Here is a 21,146-nt window from a genome sequence, read left to right on the forward strand (position 1 = left end):
GGTTTATGCAAATTAGGCATGTACAGGGAAACCAGCGAGAGGAAGGAGGCTGAAAGACGTCTCTGTCTCCGAACAGAACTGTGTGTTAAGGGCTCTTGCTTTGAAGTCTTCCAGTGGAGTCATTTCGGGGAAGTGGTCATCACTTCGAGTTACCTAGTTATCAAAGCCTTGTGAATGGTGTTTGGTGCATGTCTGGGAGCTTCTCATGCTGAAGTAGAAAGCAGTGGGGGAAGAGTGGCTGCCTAGCATCCGAGATTCAGAGCATCGCTTCTCGGTCTCATGGCTAAGATCAAGCGTAGTGTCTGTTCTTATCAGTTTAATATCTGATAGGTCCTGTATTTGAGGACTGTATATTAAATTGATTTTTGAAAAAAGGGAATGGAATAGGAGCTTGCTCTGTCCACCCCATGCATTGACCTGGTATTGCAGTGTCTCCAGGACCAGTGCTTCTTTCTCTAGGGAGAATTGTCTGTTAAAAAGATAGAAAGTGTTTCACTCTAAAGATGTTGATTTAAAAAGATTATTTTAAAGTAGTTGAAAAATCAGGTATCTTTAGCACTTTGGTTTCTTCATGACAACATATTGCTAAAAATTTTGGGGGGTGTTTTCTGAGTCTACAGATGTGAGTTTCTTTGTCTTGCTGGAGGATTGTTTTAAAAACTGGAATTTTTCTGTTTGCTGTGAGTCTTTTCAACAATATGAGGGACGAATGCTTTTTGGACTGAGGGTCTGTTTGAGAGATGGTTGGTTGGGGGGGCAGTGAGTGTGTGTGTGTGTGTGTGTGTGTGTGTGTGTGTGGTGGGGGGGGAACACAGATTGGTAATGTTTGAGGTCACATGTATATCAATAACTGCATGAGTTACATAGACTTCTCCCCACCCAGCCTACGTTCCATGTATCTTGACTGAGCCTGTCGCCCACCATCCCAGAGCAGAAGCCTGAAGCCTGAGCCCCACCGCACGGAGGAGGGGAACTCCCACCGGTTGCCTGCTCCTGCAGTGTTTATGACTCCGGAAGGGGGTAGGGACCAGCCCCTGTAGGCAGCCCGGGGGAAGAGCCGCTGCTTTGCTGCCCCCAACTCCCCCTCAATTACAGCCCAGGAGGCTGCGGCCACAATAAAAGCCCCTGGTGGCCACACTTGAGAAATGCTGGAGCTTCACAGTAAACAAATCCCAGCAAGTTTGTCACACCCTGTCCCCCACCCTGGGGATTTCCTGCCCTCTCCCACCCAGACCAACCTCCCTGGAAGTTCCCACCCCCTATGTATTTATTGCCCTTTCTTCCCACCAAGGGAACCCGCCAGCAACTCCCTGATAATCCCTCCCTCACCTGGCTCCACTGCAGCCATTTCCCTTCCCCGGCCCCTGGAAGGACGGAATGAGCTGGAGCAAAACATGGATGTTGCGCTGCAGCCTGTTAGGGCAAAAAGGGCAATTGGGGACATGTCAGAACAGGAAATAATTTCACAGCACAATTCCCCCCAGGCTCTTTCCCTGCACACAGATATTCCAGCTTGTCCTGCATGTGACAGAAAAATTCAAATCTAGGGCTGTCAATTAATCGCAGTTAACTTACGCAATTAACTTTTTTAAAAAATCATGATTAATCTCAGTTTTAATCACAGTTAAACAATAGAAAACCAATTTAAATTTATTATATTCTTGATGTTTTTCTACATTTTCAAATATATTGATTTCAATTACAACATAGAATATGAAGTGTACAGTGCTCACTATATATAGTTTTATTAAATATTTACACTGTAAAATATAAAGTACTGCAGTGCAATCTCTTTATCATTAAAGTGCAACTTGCATATGTAGATTTTTTGTTGTTGTTGCATAAGTGCACTCAAAAAGAAAACAGTGTAAAACTGTAGAGTCCAGTCAGTCCTACTTCTTGTTCAGCCAATCGCTAAGACAAACAAGTTTGTTTACATTTACTGGAGATAATGCTGCCCATGTCTTATATACGTCACCTAAAAGTGAGAAAAGGCTCTCTCATGGCACTTTTGTAGCCAGCCTCCTGCACCCCACTGAACAGCTGATCACTACCCCTCTGATACTCCTAGTGACACTCTCCAATGGATCCCCATCCTCCACCCACAGTGAGGGAGGTAGGAGCGGATCATTATTATCCCTACTTGAAAGAGGGAGGAGCTAAGGCTGAAAAAGGAGAATTGACTTGTCTTAGGTCACATGTCCAGCCAGTGGCAGAGTTGGGAATAGGACCTAAAAGCCCTGATTTTCAAACTGACCATCAGAACTTGAATTTCACACATTGAATGACCTGAATAAAGTGCTCTCAGATGAGCTCCAGACCAACAACAGTGCACAGTAATTATTCAGCAAGTATTTGAGGAGAACTGCAATGTTAGAGAGAATCATGAACTGCTCAGAGACCATTAATGCAGCGAAGCAGCAAAATTTGTCAAACATATAACAGGTTCTGACTTATTTCCTTGGTCTTAAAAGAGAACAACAAGGACCTGAGTCTCCTCCCTGTCAATAACGCCCTGCTCAGCCAATCAGGGTAGAGACTGAGGACGGGAGGCTGAGGGTTCTCACCAGAGAGCCCAAAGGATGGCCCAGGTCACTGGTGGGGATCACTGCCCGAGCACTATTTCAGCCCCACATTTTGGGTGGACCTCCCACAGTGGGAGCTGCAGAGCACTCCCCCGCAACACACACACACACACACTGCTCCTGGTGTTGGGAGGAGAACAGGTGAAAGGACAAAAGAAGCAAGAGACAAAGAGAAAGGAGGAAGGGATGGATGGATGGAGGAAAAGGTGAAACAAAAAGGACAAACCCTAATGACCCCAGTGGTTCTAAGGGACAAAATCCCAGGCGCGGAATAAAATTCTACCTCCTTAAGTTCATGTTTTCCATGTCTAAAATTCAACTGTCACCAGATGGATCAGACTGAACAGGTTTCAAACCTCGAGGAGGCTCTTCCCTTCTAAACAAGGATGGCTGTTGTCTAGTAAAATCAGGAAAAGGGAAAGAGAAAACTCGAAAGAGGTTCCTCCTGGCACTCACGTCCGTGAACCCGAATACTCTCTCAGTCCTCAAAGAGAGACCTGGAGAAGGAGACTTGCTGAAGCAAAGCCACAGGGGTCTCTGAGGTTTCCCTGGCCCCTCACCCCTGTCCTGCCTGGCTGATGTCAGCATCTCTCTGTGAGGTCACCACCTCCCCACCACCTTTGACCAATAGTCTGAGGCCCTGCAAAAGGCCTTTGTGATGTCACTGCCACACCCCTCCCTTGCTGTGCTAATGTCCTGCCCCTGGCCAGGCACTTTGGAGGTTTGAGCTACTCCCTGTGGATCACCCCACTCAAGGAGCGTTCGTTCTAGGCAGCAAGCCGGCTAGACAGGGAAACATCAGACGCTGCTCCCAATGCTACACTCAGTTTTTCAGAAATTAGTCAACTTTATGGCCAGAAGAGACGATTAGAGCATCTAATCTGACCACTTGAAGATCACTTGAGCTGCAGTCAAGCACTCTACCACTGAGCTATACCCCCACAATGACCTGAATAGGGAATCGTGATTTCCAGGACTTTGAAGGACGAACCCTGCTTCATCGAGGTCCTTTGCCATTCCCAGACCACAGGTGGTTTTAAAAATGGGGTTTGATTAAACTTCTTAAATGTGGTAAACACCACAGCTTGCACACCCACCGATATAGCTTCTCCCACTGACATCGCTGCCACCTCTTGCAAAGTGGCTTATCTACACCCACAGGAAAACTCTCTCCCCTCAGCATAGAGCAGTGGTTCTCAAACTGTGGGTCAGGACCCCAAAGTGGGATGTGACTCTGATTTACATGGGGTCGCCAAAGCTGGCTTTAGACTTGTTGGTGCCTGGGGCTGAAGCCAAACATCTGAGCCCCACCACCCAGGGCTGAATCCCTCAAGCTCTGATTTTGCCCTCCCCCAACTGGGGCAGGGCTCAGGCTTTGTCTCCCCTGCCTCTGCTCAGTGTGGAGGAGCTTGGTCCCTCTTTCCAGGGCCATGTAGTAAGTTTTTTTTTTTGGCAGAAGGGGGTTACAGTGAAAGGAAGTTTGAGAAACGCTGGCATAGAGCCTCTGAATATGTCTAGACTTGGCTCCCTGGGGCAGATCAGAGACGGAAAGTACAGCCATGGAGACACCACACACCAGCCTTGCCTAACAGGCAAGAATCAAACCTCCACAGAAAGACACCCAGTTGCTTTCTATCCCATCTCCCTAAGCCCTCCGCCACCACCGCTTAGCAAAGGGGCTTTTCTACACTATGGTTCTGGTCTCACTGAAGGGGCATTTCCAATTGTTTGCTCAGACCAGCATTAGGGAAAATGGTGCCCTGGGCAAAGCTTGTACTTTGGCACTTCCCCATTGCCCCTGGACGATCCCCACTCCCCCTTTACCGCTAGCTCCTGCACTCCCAACCCTTGCGCCTCCTTCACCCCTAACTCCTGCCCCCTCCTGTGCCCCCTTTGCCCTTAACTCCCTGGGCCACCAGCCATTGCCCCTCTCCTGCAGCCCCTTCACATGGCTCCAGTGCTGGGGGCCCTGCACTTGTTCTCCCTTTCCCTGGGCTTTGGCATCACTAGCCCCTGCTTAGCGAGTAGGGTTCAGTGGTTCCCAAAATGTGGGGCGTGACTCCTAGGGGGACACAGAGGAACATTCATGGGGGCACCTCAGGGCCTGAGCCAGCCCCCATGGAGGGAGCAGCACTCAGCCCCACTCTGCCCCAGCTCTTCCCCAACCCCACCCTCAGCCTGGGCCCCTGGCTCCCAGCTTGGCCTCAACCCTCTTACCCTTGTCTGCACCCCTCTCCACAGCAAACAACAGCCCCACTCCCAGCCTTGGTTCTTGACCGCGGCTTCCGAGGGGCCACAGCCATGGATAAGAGGGCACAGTGTGAAATGTTTGGGGACCACTGGTTTAGGGTAATGTTCTCAATCACTTCTACGAAGTGCAATAAAAGCTATTCCTCACCCACCCACCCCTCCATCAGGACGGACTAGGTATGTTCTGCTGCCCTTCACTCATGCAGGAAGGATAATAACATTTCATTCCACTCAATCCTAAAGTGATTTGTAACCCACCACCAGCCAAAACTGGTCATTTGGGAAAGCGGCCCCATCATGCTGCATAGCTAGGCAGAGTAGGTGTGTCTGTGCAAACACGGTCTGTTCCTGAAGTCTTTCCCCCAGCTCCTCACTAGATGTGAGGGGGGAGCTCATTCAGCCCCTGCTTCCGCTTAGTATTTAAAAACTCCTTATTGTCCCTGTCTCTGCTGACCTTAGATTTCTCCTCCTGTCTTTTTATTGACAGCTTAGATGAGGTGGCTGAGTGTTTAAGGTGACAGACTGCTAATCCGTTGTGCTCTGCATGCATGAGTTCAAATCCCATTCTCATTGGATGCATTTTGTATTCAGGCCTCCTTTGTAGACAACCATCTCCCCTTTGGTACAGTGACAGATCAAACAATGTTGCTTCTTGCTAACAGAAACTCAGAACTCCCTTGCTTTAAATAAAATGTCTAAATCCCAGATTTCTTAAAACAAGAAATTCTCTAGTGCTGTATTTCTTAGTTTTTATCTCAAAAGGGAACATCCTCATCATCAATCCCAAACACCCTGGAACCTGCCCAAATTATTAAAATACCCTCAACCCGAGCAAGGCCAGAGCAGTGAACCAGAGCTAGTGTCTAGGCCAAGCTGTTCTGAAGGAGGCAACTCCAACATTTTCTCCCTGCTTCCCTTGGCAAGGTCTGACTGAGAAAACAAAATTCCCCAAACTGAAAATTTTCTGCTGAAAAACCAATACTAGTCTGGTTGGGGACTTTGGTTTGAAAGTATTATTGTTATTATTCTCTTCTGATTTCTGAATCAGTTCAGTTCAGTCTTTGTCCTCCAGGTGTGTTTCCACCTGCTGAGTTGTGGGGGAGAGAGGCCAAGTCATGATGTTTCTTCCCCTCTTTCATAGTTTCTTCCAACTTGCTCGAAAGCTCCTTTGTTACCATGTGAGTCAAGCAGTGTCCATTGTCGCTGGCCTATCTCGGAGAAGCCTGCATTGTACACGGTTCCTGGGATAGTCCTTGGGACTGTGGATCCCTTCAATGGACCAGCAGCGAGTCTGGCTCCTCCATTGTCACACCTAACACCTGAAAGGCTGGTGGGGGGCATTTCCCAACCTCATAACATATCTCAGTAACGCACACAGAGCAAAACTTCATAACTTCCCAACCAATGCGAGCACACACAATCCAATAAGATATTAATGTTCAACAGATCAAGACTTTGTACAAACCATGTCATCATTATATGAGAGTGGTGAATATGGGGCTTGCAGGGTGCTGCTTTGAGCACAGCGTGCCACACCTGGGCTTACACTGCAATGGAGACGTACCCTTAGAGTCCATCTCCCCTGGGATAAAGATGGCAGCAGGGCTGGCCTAGGTCATCTGACTTGGGCACCTGGACGTAAAGCTGAGGGGCTAAAAACTGTGGTGCAGTTATTTGTGTTCACGCTGAAGCCTGGGTTCAGAAACCCTCACCCCTCATGGGGCCTCAGAGGTTGGGCTCAAGCCCATATGTCTGCCCTGTAATTTTATAGAGGTTGGGAGGGAGTTTAGCAGGTGGAAATGGTAAAACCGCATTGAGGGGAGTGGACCATTGACCTATCAGCTCTTAACACCCAAACTTTCAGTAACTCTATTATCAGTGCCTGTGAGTATAATTTAAACCATAGGGCCATCTAGCTCTGAATCTTGTCTTCTGACAGTAGCCAATACCAGGTGCCCCAAAAGCCATTCCCAAGGGACTACAAGGAGTTGAACCCAGGATCTCCTGTTTACAAAACAGGGGCTTTAACCAGCTAACCCAGGATACCTACTGTTACTTAAAGTGTTGTGTTTGCCCACACCTGACTCTCTGTCAATACCCACTGGGCCCTGACAAGTGTTGTTCGTGTTTGTATTCGGTACAGCAGAGGAGCAGATGAAGTTTTGCTCCCAAGGTGTGTGTGTGATTCTTTGGAGAGGTCTACACTACAAAATTAGGTTGGTGTAATTACATTACTTAGGCTGGCAATGCAGTTCTATCAAGCTAATCCCGGTATAGATAGTGGCTCAGCTGTCAGAATTTTCTGGAGCTATGAAAGGGGAGGGACCCAGCCTCTGTAGCAGGAATGCAGGGCAGGTGAGTTCACGGCAGATGTGGTGGGATACTGGTGGAAACCAGTTATGGTGATATAATGACCAGCAGCATTTACACTGACATTTGTCACTTTAAGTTTGCTGCAAAAAGCACTAGGCCTCTCGTCGAGGTGGTTTTATTTTGTCACCAAAACAGGGCAATTTTGTCGCCAGACGTGGTATTGCAGTGTGTGCACCAGCCAAAAACTGCTGACCGAGGGAGCGTTGTGTGTTTTTCACACATCTGAGCAATATAATGATGTTGAAGTAACCTTGTAGTGCAGACCTGGCCAAAGATTCACACACACAAACACACACACAGCTTGCAAGGAAAACCTCACCTCCTCCTCTGCTTTGCAGAATCCAAACTCAAGCGAAGCTTTTCAGGCCCCAGTGGGAATGACAAGGAGTCAGGTGTAGGCAGACAGTGTGCTTGTGCCACAGGCAGGCACCATGGCTTAGCTGGCTAAAGCGCCTGTCTTGTAAACAGGAGATCCTGGGTTCAATTCCCAGTGGTGCCTTGTTGACTACCTCTGGGGGCACCTGGTATTGGCTACTGTGGGAGGACTAAACACAGAGCAAGATGGTCCAGTGCAGTATGGTTGTTTAAATTATACTCACAGGCACTGATAACAGAATTACTGGAAGTTTGGGAGTTAAGGGCTGATAGGTCAGTGTTCCAGCCTGTCACAGATGACCCCCTCCCTCTGGGACAGGGGCAGGTCTGGGCTGTCACACCAAATGGCTCATTGTGGCTGCCAGAACCTGTGGGCAGCTAATTTAGTTTACACCGAGGGTTGAGTCCTGCTTTGTGCACCGTGTGTGAGAATGAAAATCCTAAACCACCCTTTGAAATAACGAATGCAGCAGGACGTGTTATTGTCCGTGCCCCAAAGCAGACAGACCAAGGGAGAAATGCCATTGAGTCCATGGTAATACTCCACTGCCATTTTACCTTGTTTGCTTGCTAAACTCCATCCCAACCTTGTGGGGTCCAGAGCCTGGTATTGAGCATCAGCCGAGATGTCTACAGTGCAAATTTACCACCCCACGGCCCAAGCCCTGGGAGCCTGCACTGGCACGGGGCAGCCATTGCAGTGTGGACATAGCCTAGCATTATGTCTACACTGCCATTAACACACCCAAGTCACTATTCTCAAACCCTGGGTCAGTTGATTCAGGCTTGTGGGGCTTGTGCTGCAGGGTTATAAAATTACAGAGTAGACACTTGGGCTTCAGCCCAGCCTCCGAGACCCCACGAGGGGTGAGGGTCTCCGAGCCTGGGCTCCAGTCTGAGCCCCAGGAGCCCAAGTCAGATCATCCAGGCCAGCCGGGCCAGTGGGATTTTGTCACAGTATAGATGCCCTCTCAGGATATGTCTACACTGCAATGTAAGCCCAGGGTTAGCAGAAGTCATGTCAGCAGCCCCAACACATAAACATAAACCACGAGGGAAAGACCCACCCCCAGATAAGCTGGGCAGTGTCCTTCTCCCTACGGTTCGTAAGTCCGGCAACCAAAAGTCCTTTAACATGAGTCCCCCCGCACCCTGCACCCCACTCACAGCTGTTGTCCTTAGTCAGTGCAAGCCCTGAGGTGCCTCTGTAGAGTTCACCTGCCATCCTGGGTGGAAAAGGGGGAAAATAAGAAGGCACCGTACTCACTATGTTGTCTAGGGACTCACTCATCCCTACACAGCCACCCTGTCCTAAAGTTGGTCTAACACCTAAATTTTAGTATTGGGACCCAGTTGTGCTGCCCTCGATTCACACAACAAGGATAACAAACCTTTATTTCTCCTGCCCCTATAACATGGAGACTGGGAATCCAACACCAGCCAAAAGTGATCATTTCGGCAAGCAACCCAACCTATTTCCAACATACTGTAAAATCCACATGCAGACTCATACATGAAACCTTGCAAGAAAATCTTCCTGAGGGGGTCTGAAGCACCTGCTGCTGGAGGGAAGGAGGGAGCCGTGGGTTGGGATTGAGGAGCAGCATGAGGAGGGGCGGCCTGTGGGTTGGGATTGAGGGGCACCGGGAGTAGGAGGAGGCTGTGGGTTGGGATTGAGGGGCACTGGGAATAGGAGGGGGCTGTGGGTTGGGATTGAGGGGCTCTGGGAATAGGAGGGGGCTGTGGGTTGGGACAGAGGAGAAGGGTGAAGAGGAGCAGGCTCTGGTTGGGAGTGAGGAGCAGTGAGCATAGGAGGGACTGAGGGTTGGGATTGAGGGGCACTGGGAAAAGAGGGGACATGGGCTTAGGCTGAAGAGCATCCTCATTTGGGGATCCAGCAGGAAAGGGGAAGGCAGCAGGTGATTCTAATTCCTTAGGGATATTCTGTGTCTTCGTCTGTGTGTGTGTGCAGGAGAGGAACATGCTCTATGCCCAGAGGCCTTTATTCCTCCAGGCTGCAAGGACAGAGGGGTTGTCAGGAAGTTGCCCCTTCAAACCCACACAGAAAAAGGCCCTTCTGAGGAAAGGGAAAATCCTGCAGAGAAAAAGTAACATCAAAGAGGACTCCAGCAAGACACCTTAAGATCTTGGTGAGTAGTTTACCACCTGGCCATGGATTTGAACCCTGGACCCTCAGATTAAATGTCTGATATGCTGCCAACTGAGCTAGCCAGCCTCACAAAGCAAAATAGCAAGTTGGTGCAGAGGAGAAACTAGTCAAGAAAACAAGAGCGGGAAACAATATGGGAAACCTGCTGCTCTCTCTGGCCTGGTCAGGGGGCTGTGCCGATCACGTGTCCACACTAAGCTCGGCATCAATATGGTGATCCCGGGGAAGCTTGGGGTCCCCAGGTTGCCTAAGGAGGGGTGAACCAGCCCAGGTCGGAAACGGAGCAGGTCAACACTCCCGAGCTGATCAGTAGTGGGATTGCACCTGTGAATAGCCCCTGCAGCATAGCCTGGGCAAGACAGTGAGACATGGTCTCTTTTTATACAGACACCCCCCGCAGAGCCTGGAGGGAGGGATGGGAGCACCCACATGCTGGGGATTCTGACTTGGGGGGAGGGACGCACCCAAGCAACACGGATCTTGAAAAGGGGAACAGAGGCACCCACAGATCCCAGATTGGGGCAGGCAGGGGAAACCACACACGGGAGCTAGTTCATGGGGTGGGGGACAGAGACACCCACCAAAGGTCCTGCATGGGAGCACCCACATGAGGGGGATCTTGAACTGGGAGGAGGGAAGCACCATGTACCAGAGGTTCTGAAGGGGGAACAGGGACACCCAAACACCAGGTGTCTTGCAGCAAGAGCTGCGGTCTTGATTTACACAGGGCAGTGATGGGGAATTAACCATGTCCCTTGCGGAGCTTGTTCCACTAGATGATTAGCCTTATTGATCAACACTATGAGTTTATATCGAATTTAGCAGCGTTAAATCGCATTAACCCTGCACCTGTCCACACAATGAAGCCCTTTATATCGATATAAAGGGCTCTTAATACCGATATCTGTACTCCTCCCCGACGAGGAGAGTAGCACTGAAATCGGTATTGCCATGTCGGATTAGGGTTAGTGTGGCCGCAATTCGAAGGTATTGGCCTCCAGGCGCCATCCCACAGTGCACCATTGTGACCACTCTGGACAGCAATCTGAACTCGGATGCACTGGCCAGGTTGACAGGGAAAGCCCTGTGAACTTTTGAATTTAATTTCCTGTTTGCCCAGCGTGGAGCGCCGATCAGCACAGGTGACCACGCAGTCCCAGAATCAAAAAAGAGCTCCAGCATGGACCGTATGGGGAGATGAATCTGTTCTATCAGAACTCCGTTCCAAAAGACGAAATGCCAAAACATTTGAAAAAAATCTCCAAGGCTATGATGGACAGAGGCCACAACAAGGACTCAACACAGTGCTGAAACTTAAGGAGCTGAAACAAGTGTACCAGAAAGCCAAAGAATGAAATGGACGCTCATGGAGGGAGAGGCGACTGACATCTGTAGCTATCCCACAGTTCCTGCACTCTCCGAAAACCATTTTAATTCTTGGCTGAGTTCCCAAAGCCTGAAGGGTCAAAAACATTGTTGCGGGTGGTTCAGGGTATATGTCGTCCCCCCTCTCCTCCTGTGAAAGCAAAGGGGAAAAAATCATTTCTCGCCTTTTTTCAATGTCACCGTATGTCTACTGGATGCTGCTGTCAGACGCGGTGCTGCAGCGCTACACAGCAGCATCCCCTTCCCTTCCCTTCCCGACAGCAGACGGTACAGTAGGACTGGTATCTGTCATCATCGTCCCGTGAGTGCTCCTGGCTGGCCTCGGTGAGGTCACCTGGGGGCACCTGGGCAAAAATGGGAAAGACTCCCAGGTCATTCTCTTCTTTAAGCTTTGTCTAATGAAGATTCAGTCCTGCCTGGAATATTATAGCAGTTGGAGGCTGCCCTCCCCTCCCCCCTTTGAGCTCTACTTGCAGAGGCAATAAAGTCAGTGTTGTTTCAAATTCCTACATTCTTTATTACTTCATCACACAAACGGGCGGATAACTGCCACAGTAGACCAGGAGGGGTGGGGGAGGAGGGAAGCAATGGGTGGGGTTGTTGCAGGGGCACCCCCTAGAATGGCATGCAGCTCATCATTTCTGCAGGATGTCTGGGGCCTCAATTCTGGTCTAGCCTCATTGGGCAAGCATAAGTAGTACTTTTGCCAGCTGCATTGGTGGTATAGTGGTGAGCATAGCTGCTTTCTAAGCAGTTGATTTGGGTTTGATTCCCAGCCAATGCAGGGATGTGACAATTTCTCTACTGGAAACTCATTTTATTTCAGTCAACTTGTATAAGTTTATCAATGAAATGAGAGAATCAATGTCCTGCAGGTCATTCAACACACAGTGGAGGAAGAAAGGGGCAGGACTATACAATGAGCTGTTGGAGTTATCATGGTATTACAATGTTTGGTTTATTATTAAAAAAAAAATTCTTTACTTCCCTCTCCCTTTTAGACTCAGAGCCTTTAAGGTCAGAAGGGACCAGTGTGATCATCTAGTCCGACCTCCTGCACCTTGCAGGCCAAAAGACCCCACCCACCCACTCCTGTAACAGACCCGGGAGGGGAGGCAGCTCTGTGCACTGCCCCTACCCCAGGCAGCACATGGAGGCCCTCTGCTCCCCTCCCCCCATGGGTGTGCAGAGATGTGCCAGCAGCACTGAGGTGGCTCCCTGCCCACTCTGCCTCCGTCCCTCCGTGCTGCTCCCAGAAGTGGTTGGCACGTCCCAGCATCCCCTGGGGTGGGGGGAGTGTCTCCATTCACTGCCTCTGCCCCGAGTACCAACTTCGCAGCCCCCATTGGCCAGGAACTGCAGCCAATAGGAACTCTGGGGGCAGCGCCTGCAGGCAGTGGCACACAGAGACCCACTGGCATGGCCCACCTAAGACCTGCTGCCGCAGGGTTGTGTGTACCAGTCACTTGGGGAGCTGCACTGGCCGGGGTAAGTGCCACCCCTCCTGCACCCCAACCCCCTCCCCCAGCGCAGAGCCCGCACCGCGCACCCAAACTTCCTCCCAGAGCTTTGCTTGTCTTCCTTTCACCCAGAACTGTCCTTCTCCTGGGCTGCAAGTAGCCATCCCTGGGAAGCCAAGAGGCAGGCACAGGATTCTACCTCCCAGCAGCCAACCGCACCTTCCCAGGCTTTGCAGAACGACTGGTGGTGCTGTACTAACCCCACTTAGCCGCACTGAGGCGCTTAACTTCTGCCCTGCCTTCCTCAGCTCGACTTTCCTCTTTTTCCCCATTCCTGCCTCACTCCCTCCTTTGGCAAGTCACACAAAGGAAGCCAGCAGGAAGAGCCGGCCGCCATAGGCCAACCTCCAAGGGCAGAGGAGACCAAGCCACAAGGCTTCAAAAGGTGACTGGCCAAGGTCCTCTAGCTTTCCCCTGATGATGCCAAGGCTTTTTCCCAGCTCATTTCACCACCCTCTGCCATGCAGGGGTTGAGTTTATCGCAGGTGTTACTAGCTGGCCCAATTTTGGGTAAGCGTAGGGAGGACTAATGACCCACCAGAGTTTGCCAGAAAGCAGCACATTTATTATACTGACAGCTAAGCTCAAAAGAAAAAGCGTGTGTGTGTGTGTGTGTCACAATCACACTTGCATACTCACGATCTCAGGACAGGCACGGCACTAGAGATGTCAGGATTCTGCAAGTGTCCCACAGCGCAGCTATGGACGGTGTGATGAAGGTAAGTCTTTCTGAGGCACAATGAAATACAACGCAGAGAACCACTGGCCAGGCGGTCCGGGCGAAGGGCATTCACTGGAGGTACAAGCTTGTGAGTGCTCTCCTGAGCACAGGGCCCCTTCCCCTTTTAAGGGCCTGCACCTCATGGCCTGCAACTAGAAATGACTTGGCTGCATCTGGTGGGTCACACCCCACCTTGGGCAGTGTCCATGCTCTGTGTGTGTGATCGCTGCCTAATTCGAGTCCCAGACACCTTGTCTACCTGGGAGCTCTTCTGCTCTTCAACCAGCCCGTTCATCCCAGGAGCATTCCAGGAGGGCTGGGGAGGGGGAAAGCCACCTCACAGGCATTCAGAGAGGGAGAGGAGACAGAAGTGGGAGCAGGGGAAGTATAACAGACCTTCTGAGCATAGAAATCACTGCTGCTCCTACAACAGCAGGAACAGCTGGAAAATTAAGCCCATATGTTTATACCTGGTTTTGAACCAGGGACATTTTGCGTGTTAGGCAAACGTGATAACCGCTACACTGCAGAAACTCTACCTCAGTGCTCTGCCCCTTCCTTCATAAGGACATAAGAACGGCCATACTGGATCAGACCAAAGGTCCATCCAACCCCACATCCTATCTGCCAACAGTGGCCAATGCCAGGTGCCTCAGAGGGACTGAACCTAACAGATAATGAGCAAGTGATCTCTCTCCTGCCATCCATCTCCACCCTCTGACAAACAGAGGCTAGGGACACCATTCCTTACCCATCCTGGCTAATAGCCATTCATGGACTTAACCTCCATTCATTTATCTGCAAAAAGAACAAGGAGTACTTGTGGCACCTTAGAAACGAACAAATTTATTTGAGCATAAGCTTTCCTGGGCTAAAACCAACTTCATTGGATGCATGTAGTGGAAAATACAGCAGGAAGATATATATATATATACACACACACATAGAACATGAAAAATTGGGTGTTTCCATACACACTATAACGAGAGTGATCAGTTAAGGTGAGCTATTATCAGCAGGAGAAAAAACCCTTTTGTAGAGGCTTTCATGGGCTTTGAGAAAGCAAGACAGAGCCTTGGAAGACCCAGCAGGGTTTGTGGCCCAGGAATTGTTCTCAGATTCCACTGAGACTTCACCTCAGATTGCAGGATTCAAAGTCCTGAGTGCTGCCCTCACACCATGGGACCAGCAGAGCACCTGTTGATTACTGTAGACTTCCAGCAGGGAGGACTCTGTGGGCAGGGGCGGCTCTAGGCATTTTGCCGCCCCAAGCACGGCAGGCAGGTTGCCTGCGGGAGGTCCGCCGAAGTCGCAGGACCAGCGGACCCTTCACAGGCAGGCCGCCGAAGGCAGCCTGCCTGCCGCCCTCGTGGCGACTGGCAGAGCACCCCCTGCGGCTTGTTGTCCCAAGCACGTGCTTGGCATGCTGGGGCCTGGAGCCGCCTTTGTCTGTGGGGACAATTTTTTCTGTCAGGGAGGACTCAGTGGGAACATGCCTCTCTGGCCAGCCCTGCATTTGCTCAAAAAGTCAGCACCCAGCACTTTGCTGCAGGCCCAGAGGCCTTTCTTCCTCCAGACTATGAGGCCAGTGGACAGCAGAGGCAGTAGCACCTTCAGTCCCAGGCATTAAAGGGCCCTTCATGGGAAAGGCCATGTCCTGAAAAGGAAAAACTAAAGTCAAGGAGAGTCCTTCTAAAAATCCTTGGGGATGTCACAGGGGGAAAGTGTTTCTTTATCTGACGAGGGACTTGAACCCTGGACCCTCAGATTAAAAGCCTGATGCTCCGCCAACTGAGCTAGCCAGGTTCACATTTTAAAGAGGCAAATTTCGTGCAGAAGAGAAACTAGTCAAGAAAAATGAGGGGAGGAAATAATACAGAAAACCTGGTATTTTCGCTCTCTTAGCAGTCCTAGCCCCAGCCTGCTCCTCCATCTGGTGCCTTCAGGCCTTATTCTTTTTTTCGTTAAATATCAAATCCAGGAGAAAACACAGTTATACAAAGCAAAACAAAATCACAAACAGAAATGTCATTGGAAATACAGAAATAAAAAAGGAAAATGCAGTTCCCATCACTTTATCATGTCTGGGCAATTCCTGTATCAAGAGCACCCGCTAAGGTCCTTGTGTGCTTACGAGAAATCTGGAGGAACTCATACCACAACCTGAACATGAAACTCAACTGCTCCCAGATGCTGCAGTAAAACCCTTTCCCTGCTGTGACATTGCACTCCATAGGATTTTATGAAAATATGCTAATGAGTGTGAATATAAAGTGACTGGACTATGCTTCATGCAAAAGGTCTCTTGTGAGGTATCATTACAAAGCTTATAATCTACTGTGTGTGTTCATCCTATTTGTATGAACCGATCATTCTTGGATCTGAAACTAGAAATATGAACAATAACTCTGAGGTCCTGTTGTAATGATGCAAAGTGTGGGCCATTAATAGTGGTTTGGACTCTTGATGGCTCCCATTAACCAGGACAATAGACTGGAGATGGCTCTGTCCTGCACCATCTGTGAGTCAGGCCAGGAAGAATGAAGGCTTGGGGGTCTCACAGGACATGTGACCATGTCCCCCGGTACAGGAATCCATCTTAAACCTGGGGCTTTTCCCCAGGAGAGAGACAAAAGATTCCTGCCTTGTACCAAAGCTGTACAAGGGGGTGGAACTGAACAAACATGGCTGCAGTCATGAGATATCCCCTAGCTACCACCTGAGCTGGTACAAGGGCTATACCAGGTGAAAAGATTGGGCCCAGACAAGAAATAAGTCTAGTCTTTGCAGATGGGACCTTTCCCTCCAGTGCTGGAGGATTCGCCCTTCTCATCTACCATTGTCCCAAGCAGCACAGCTGGTGGGAATCTTAAATGTACAGAGAAGACTTAGGAGCAGAAACTCCACCCTGACCTTCCATGCAATTGGCACTTGCCCCTCACTGAGCAGGATTAAAATTCCTGCAGGGAGACTGGTGGGCCCCATCCCCTCTAGGGATGAGCAAAGCAGCAGGGTGAAAAGAATTGGCGATGCTGGGGATTGAACCCAGGGCCTCATACATGCAAAGCATGTGCTCTACCACTGAGCTACATCCCCAGATGGGCCATATGTGCTATAGGTTACACTCAGAGCCCTCCTGTTTCCAGAGCACCTAGTGACCTAAAAGCAGCATGAGGGACACATTCCCTGCTCTGAGGCCAAAATAATACACTGATGATAATAAGAAGTATATACAAAGATTTTGCAGTCACTATGGGCATAACTATGATGATTGTTTCGTGTTTCACTCTTAATATCTGGCACCACCACTGCCTTTCCCTTTAGTCTTGCAGTTAACAAAGGGTAAAACTAAACATCACTTCAGATACAAGGGAGTGTTTGTCTTCATTCCTGTTAGTTACACAGGGGTTTCATGTAGCTGCTTTCAATCCTCTGGTTCTGCCGGGATAAGTAACATTTCAGGGTGTCACTGAACTGAAGAGAGGAGATCATTTTTTGACAGGTTACGCCTACTCTTAAGGGTGTTTGTCTGGCTGGCAGCCCTGGTTCCCAGGTCTCTCCTGAGGGAAGAAAGTTTCTGTGCAAAATACTAAAACTTTTAACAGAGAGGAGGTAAAGGCCATGGCAACATGATGGGGCCAGTATGTACCACAACATGGTTCTTTTATGTGGGATGACTCTCAACACTGACTGATCTCCACTCCCTTGGATTTGAAGAGATGTTTAGTTTTGCACTTGGGAGCCTGTAAGGCTGAAGCAATTTTATGGATGGTGACACTACGATTGAAGGGTTATTTAATGTTGTAAAAATTGTTAAAAACACTTAGCTTAAACTGGAACTGCCTGTTATTAAAAGCTGGTTTCCCCATGCCAGTTCCATAAGCTCTGCTAGAAACACCCTGGATTCTCTCCTGCTTCGGTGGGAACTGCAGGGAATCGTCCCCTGCTGCCCTTGGCTCCAGGCTGGTTTTTCTGGGGAGGGGACGTAGAATTGATTTGTTTTCTGTTGAGAAGGGAGCCAGGCCAGTTCTCAGGGAACGAGCATCTTCCCAGCATCTTCCCAGCCCAGCCCAGGCTGTCCCAGCCTCTGTTCCCCTGGGGGCCCCGCGCGTTTGACTCTAGAGCAGGCCGGGAGCAGCAGCTGAGGCAGAGGACAGCCTGGGCTGGGCAGATGCTAGGAGCAGAGCACCAGAGGCTTCTACTGGCTCCCTCCTCAGCAGCAAACAATCAGTCCCCACAACAGCTTGCACACCCACCGATATAGCTTCTCCCACTGACATAGCTGCCACCTCTTGGGAAGTGGATTAACTGCACCCACAGGAAAACTCTCCCATCAGCATAGAGCAGTGGTTCTCAAGCTGTGTGTCAGGACCTCAAAGTGGGATGTGACCCTGTTTTAATGGGGTTGCCAGGGCTGGCATTAGACTTGTTGGTGCCTGGGGCTGAAGCCGAAAGTCTGAGCCCCACCACTGAGGGCTGAATCCCTCAAGCTCTGGTGGTTTTGCCCTCCCCTAACTGGGGCAGGGCTCAGACTTTGTCTCCTCTGCCTCTGCTCAGTGTGGAGGGGTTTGGTCCCTCTTTCCAGGACCATATAGTAAGGTTTTTTTTGGCACAAGGGGTTTGCAGTGAAAGGAAGTTTGAGAAACCCTGGCATAGAGCCTCCGAATATGTCTAGACTTGGCTCCTTGTGGCACGGTTAATGATCATACACTGAACGTGCAGCCATGGAGACACCACACACCAGCCTTGCCTAGCAGGCAAGAATCAAACCTCCACAGAAAGACGCCCGTTGCTTTCTAACCCATCTCCCTAAGCCCTCAGCCACCACCACTTAACAAAGGGGCTTTTCTACACTCTGGTTCTGGTCTCACTGAAGGGTCATTTCCAATTGTTTGCTCAGACCAGCGTTAGGGAAAATGGTGCCCTGGGCAAAGCTTGTACTTTGGCACTTTCCCATTGCCCCTGGACGATCCCCACTCCCCCTTTACCGCTAGCTCCTGCACTCCCAGCCCTTGCACCTCCTTCACCCCTAACTCCTGCCCCCTCCTGTGCCCACTTTGCCCTTAACTCCCTGGGCCACCAGCCATTGCCCCTCTCCTGCAGCCCCTTCACATGGCTCCAGTGCTGGGGGCCCCGCACTTGTTCTCCCTTTCCCTGGGCTTTGGCATCACTAGCCCCTGCTTAGCGAGTAGGGTTCAGTGGTTCCCAAAATGTGGGGCATGACTCCTAGGGGGACACAGAGGAACATTCATGGAGTCAATTAAATCAATTGAGCTTCTTCAGTCTCTCGCTGGAGACATTTCCCTTGTTTTTAAAGGCAAAAATCCTGATCTTTCCAATGGGAACTGCTGCTTCAATGTTCAGTTTGGAGAGGGATTTGGCTGCACTCAGAGATCTGCCCGCGGTTACAATCTGCGATCCGAAGGGTCGATCGCAAACAGCGTTTAGATGGGACCGTTAGCTCCGCCCCCGTGTGGCCAAAGACTAGAACTGACCAGCAGAGTTTACAGCTGGAGCCTGGGACGCTCCTGAGCAAACTGGGCACAAAGCCTCTCGCGTGGGACCCTCGCTGTGCAGCAGGAGGCTGAGGGAAGCTGATTGTCAGGGCTCAGGGCAGCTCCCTGCCATGCTGAGCCGGTGTCTGTGCTAAGCTCGGCATCAATCAGGTGATTCTGGGAAGTTCGGGGTCCCAGGGCTCCCAAAGGAGGGTGAAGCAGGTCACCCCTGGAGCAGGTTAAAGCTGCAGGTTGACAGTGGGGTTGCTGCCCCTGTGAACAGCTGCTGTAGCACCGCCTGGGCAGGACAGGGAGAGCCAGTTATACCCCCCCCCCGCCTGTATCATCGGGGGATGGGAGCACTCACAGCCTGGGGACCCACCCACCAGAGATCTACTGGGGGGAGAGTGGCACCCACACACCCCAGATCTTGTAGGGGGGGACAAGGGCATCCACACTCCGGGATACTCTGGAGAGGGACGGACACCCACACACCCAGGATTCTGTATGGGGGGCAGAGGTACCCGGACACCTGGGCGGGGGATGGGGGGCACCGAAACGTCCGAGATCTTACCTGGGAGGACAGCGGTGCCTGCAGCTCGACATGAGACGGAGGCGGGGGGAGAAGGAGCATTTACCAGTTCCAGGCTGTCCCCGTTTGGCCAAGGCACAGAGCTCACAAGCAGAGTTTAAAGCTCCAGCTGCCAGGCTGTGAAACAAACCGGGCCCTGTGGCTGGTGCCTGTGATCCTAGCTCCTGGGGAGGCTGAGGCCGGCGGATCGCTGGAGTTCTGGGCTGCAGGGGGCTGTGCCGATCGGGTGCCTGCACTAAGCTCGGCATCAATATCGTGATCCTGGGGAAGCTTGGGGTCCCCAGGTTGCCTAAGGAGAGGTGAACTGGCCCAGAACAGAAATGGAGCAGGTCAAAACTCCCGTGCTGATCAGTAGTGGGATCGTGCCTGTGAATAGCCCCTGCAGCGTACCCTGGGTGCGACACGGTCTCTTTTTATACAGACACCCCCCGCAGAGCCTGCAGGGGGGGATGGGAGCACCCACAAGCTGGCGGGGAGGGACGCACCCAAGCAACACGGATCTGGAAAAGGGGAACAGAGACACCCACAGATCCCAGATGGGGTCAGGCAGGGGAAACCCACTCCCTCCACACAATGTTCTTATCTGGCGGTGAAGCCAGGGAAACCACATGGAGGATTCTTATCTGGGGAACTGGGGGGACCCACTTACCACCAGAGATTCTTAAGGGCAGGAGGAACAGGGACTCCCACCTCTGCAGCATGGGGGTGAGTCGCCTGCTGGGATCATCTGGGCATATTTCACCTCGTCAGTTCCCTGCCATTGCCTTGGGGGCCCCTTGTTCGCTGCCTCTGGTACCCAGTTTAGCCTCCTTCCTGAGGGCTGAAACGCTTTGATCTATCTAAGGTCTGTGGGATCAATACGTGTCATGGTGTAATTCTGTGTTATTCGGGGGTCAGACTAGCTGAGCTAATGGCCCCTTCTGCCCTTAAACGCCATGAAAACATTTCCCTGGTTTCTCCTTGCGCCTGACAGACACCACGGTGAGGGGCCCAAGAGAAGATCCTGGACACCGCGCTCTGGCTCTTACTTTACTTGGGGACGTCAGCGCTTTCCTAGCAAAGCTGCTGCTAAAGCGCTGGATTTGGGGAACTGTTCGGCTCTGATTCAGAGATCTGCCTGCGGGGTGTGAACCTGCCACGAGGAGTGGGAAATGCAACCAGCACCGGGAGGCGTTGGCTGAGCTCCGGGCTGCCCCCGTGTGGCCAAAGCTTAGAACTGAGCAGCGGAGTTTAAAGCTGGCGCTGGGAGGGACCTGAACACACGGGGCACGAAGGTTCCTGCTTGTAACGCTTGTTGGGTGGGCAGCTGAGCGTAGCTGATTGCCGGAGTTCAGGGCTGCACCCCGGGGTGCTGAGCAGGTGTCTGTGCTCAGGTTGGCCTCGCTATAATGGTTTCTGGGAAGTTTGGGGTCACCAGTCTCCCTAAAGAGAGAGGAGCCAGGTCAGCCCACGAAAGGAGGCCGGCAAAACTCTGGTACCAATTGGCAGTGGGACTGCCCCTGTGAAGAGCCGCTGCAGCCCCGCCAGGGAGAGCCGGTCTCTCTTTATGCAGCCCCCCCCACATTCCTCAGGACAAGGGTTGTGCTCAAAGATCTGTGCCCCGTGTTTTCACCTCCATGTGAAGCGCACAGTGCAAATAACCCTCAGCACATTAGCTCAGTTCCAGGCTCCACTTCCAC

At 51.1% G+C, this 21,146-nt stretch overlaps 4 non-coding genes across 4 annotated transcripts; 3 read left to right on the forward strand and 1 right to left on the reverse strand.

Annotated features, from left to right (window-relative positions):
- The first annotated feature begins 263 nt into the window (after positions 1 to 263).
- LOC123359189 lies at positions 264 to 454 on the forward strand. Its single transcript, XR_006575837.1, has one exon. It is a non-coding gene; the product is annotated as a U2 spliceosomal RNA (small nuclear RNA).
- A 7,179-nt stretch (positions 455 to 7,633) lies between these two features.
- On the forward strand, positions 7,634 to 7,707 carry TRNAT-UGU. Its single transcript has one exon. It is a non-coding gene; the product is annotated as a tRNA-Thr (tRNA).
- Positions 7,708 to 11,851: 4,144 nt separating this feature from the next.
- TRNAR-UCU lies at positions 11,852 to 11,923 on the forward strand. The gene has a single exon. It is a non-coding gene; the product is annotated as a tRNA-Arg (tRNA).
- A 4,481-nt stretch (positions 11,924 to 16,404) lies between these two features.
- On the reverse strand, positions 16,405 to 16,476 carry TRNAA-UGC. Its single transcript has one exon. It is a non-coding gene; the product is annotated as a tRNA-Ala (tRNA).
- Between the last annotated feature and the right edge of the window lie 4,670 nt (positions 16,477 to 21,146).

This window comes from Mauremys mutica, unplaced genomic scaffold (assembly GCF_020497125.1).
Source record: "Mauremys mutica isolate MM-2020 ecotype Southern unplaced genomic scaffold, ASM2049712v1 Super-Scaffold_100101, whole genome shotgun sequence".
NCBI lineage: Eukaryota > Metazoa > Chordata > Testudines > Geoemydidae > Mauremys > Mauremys mutica.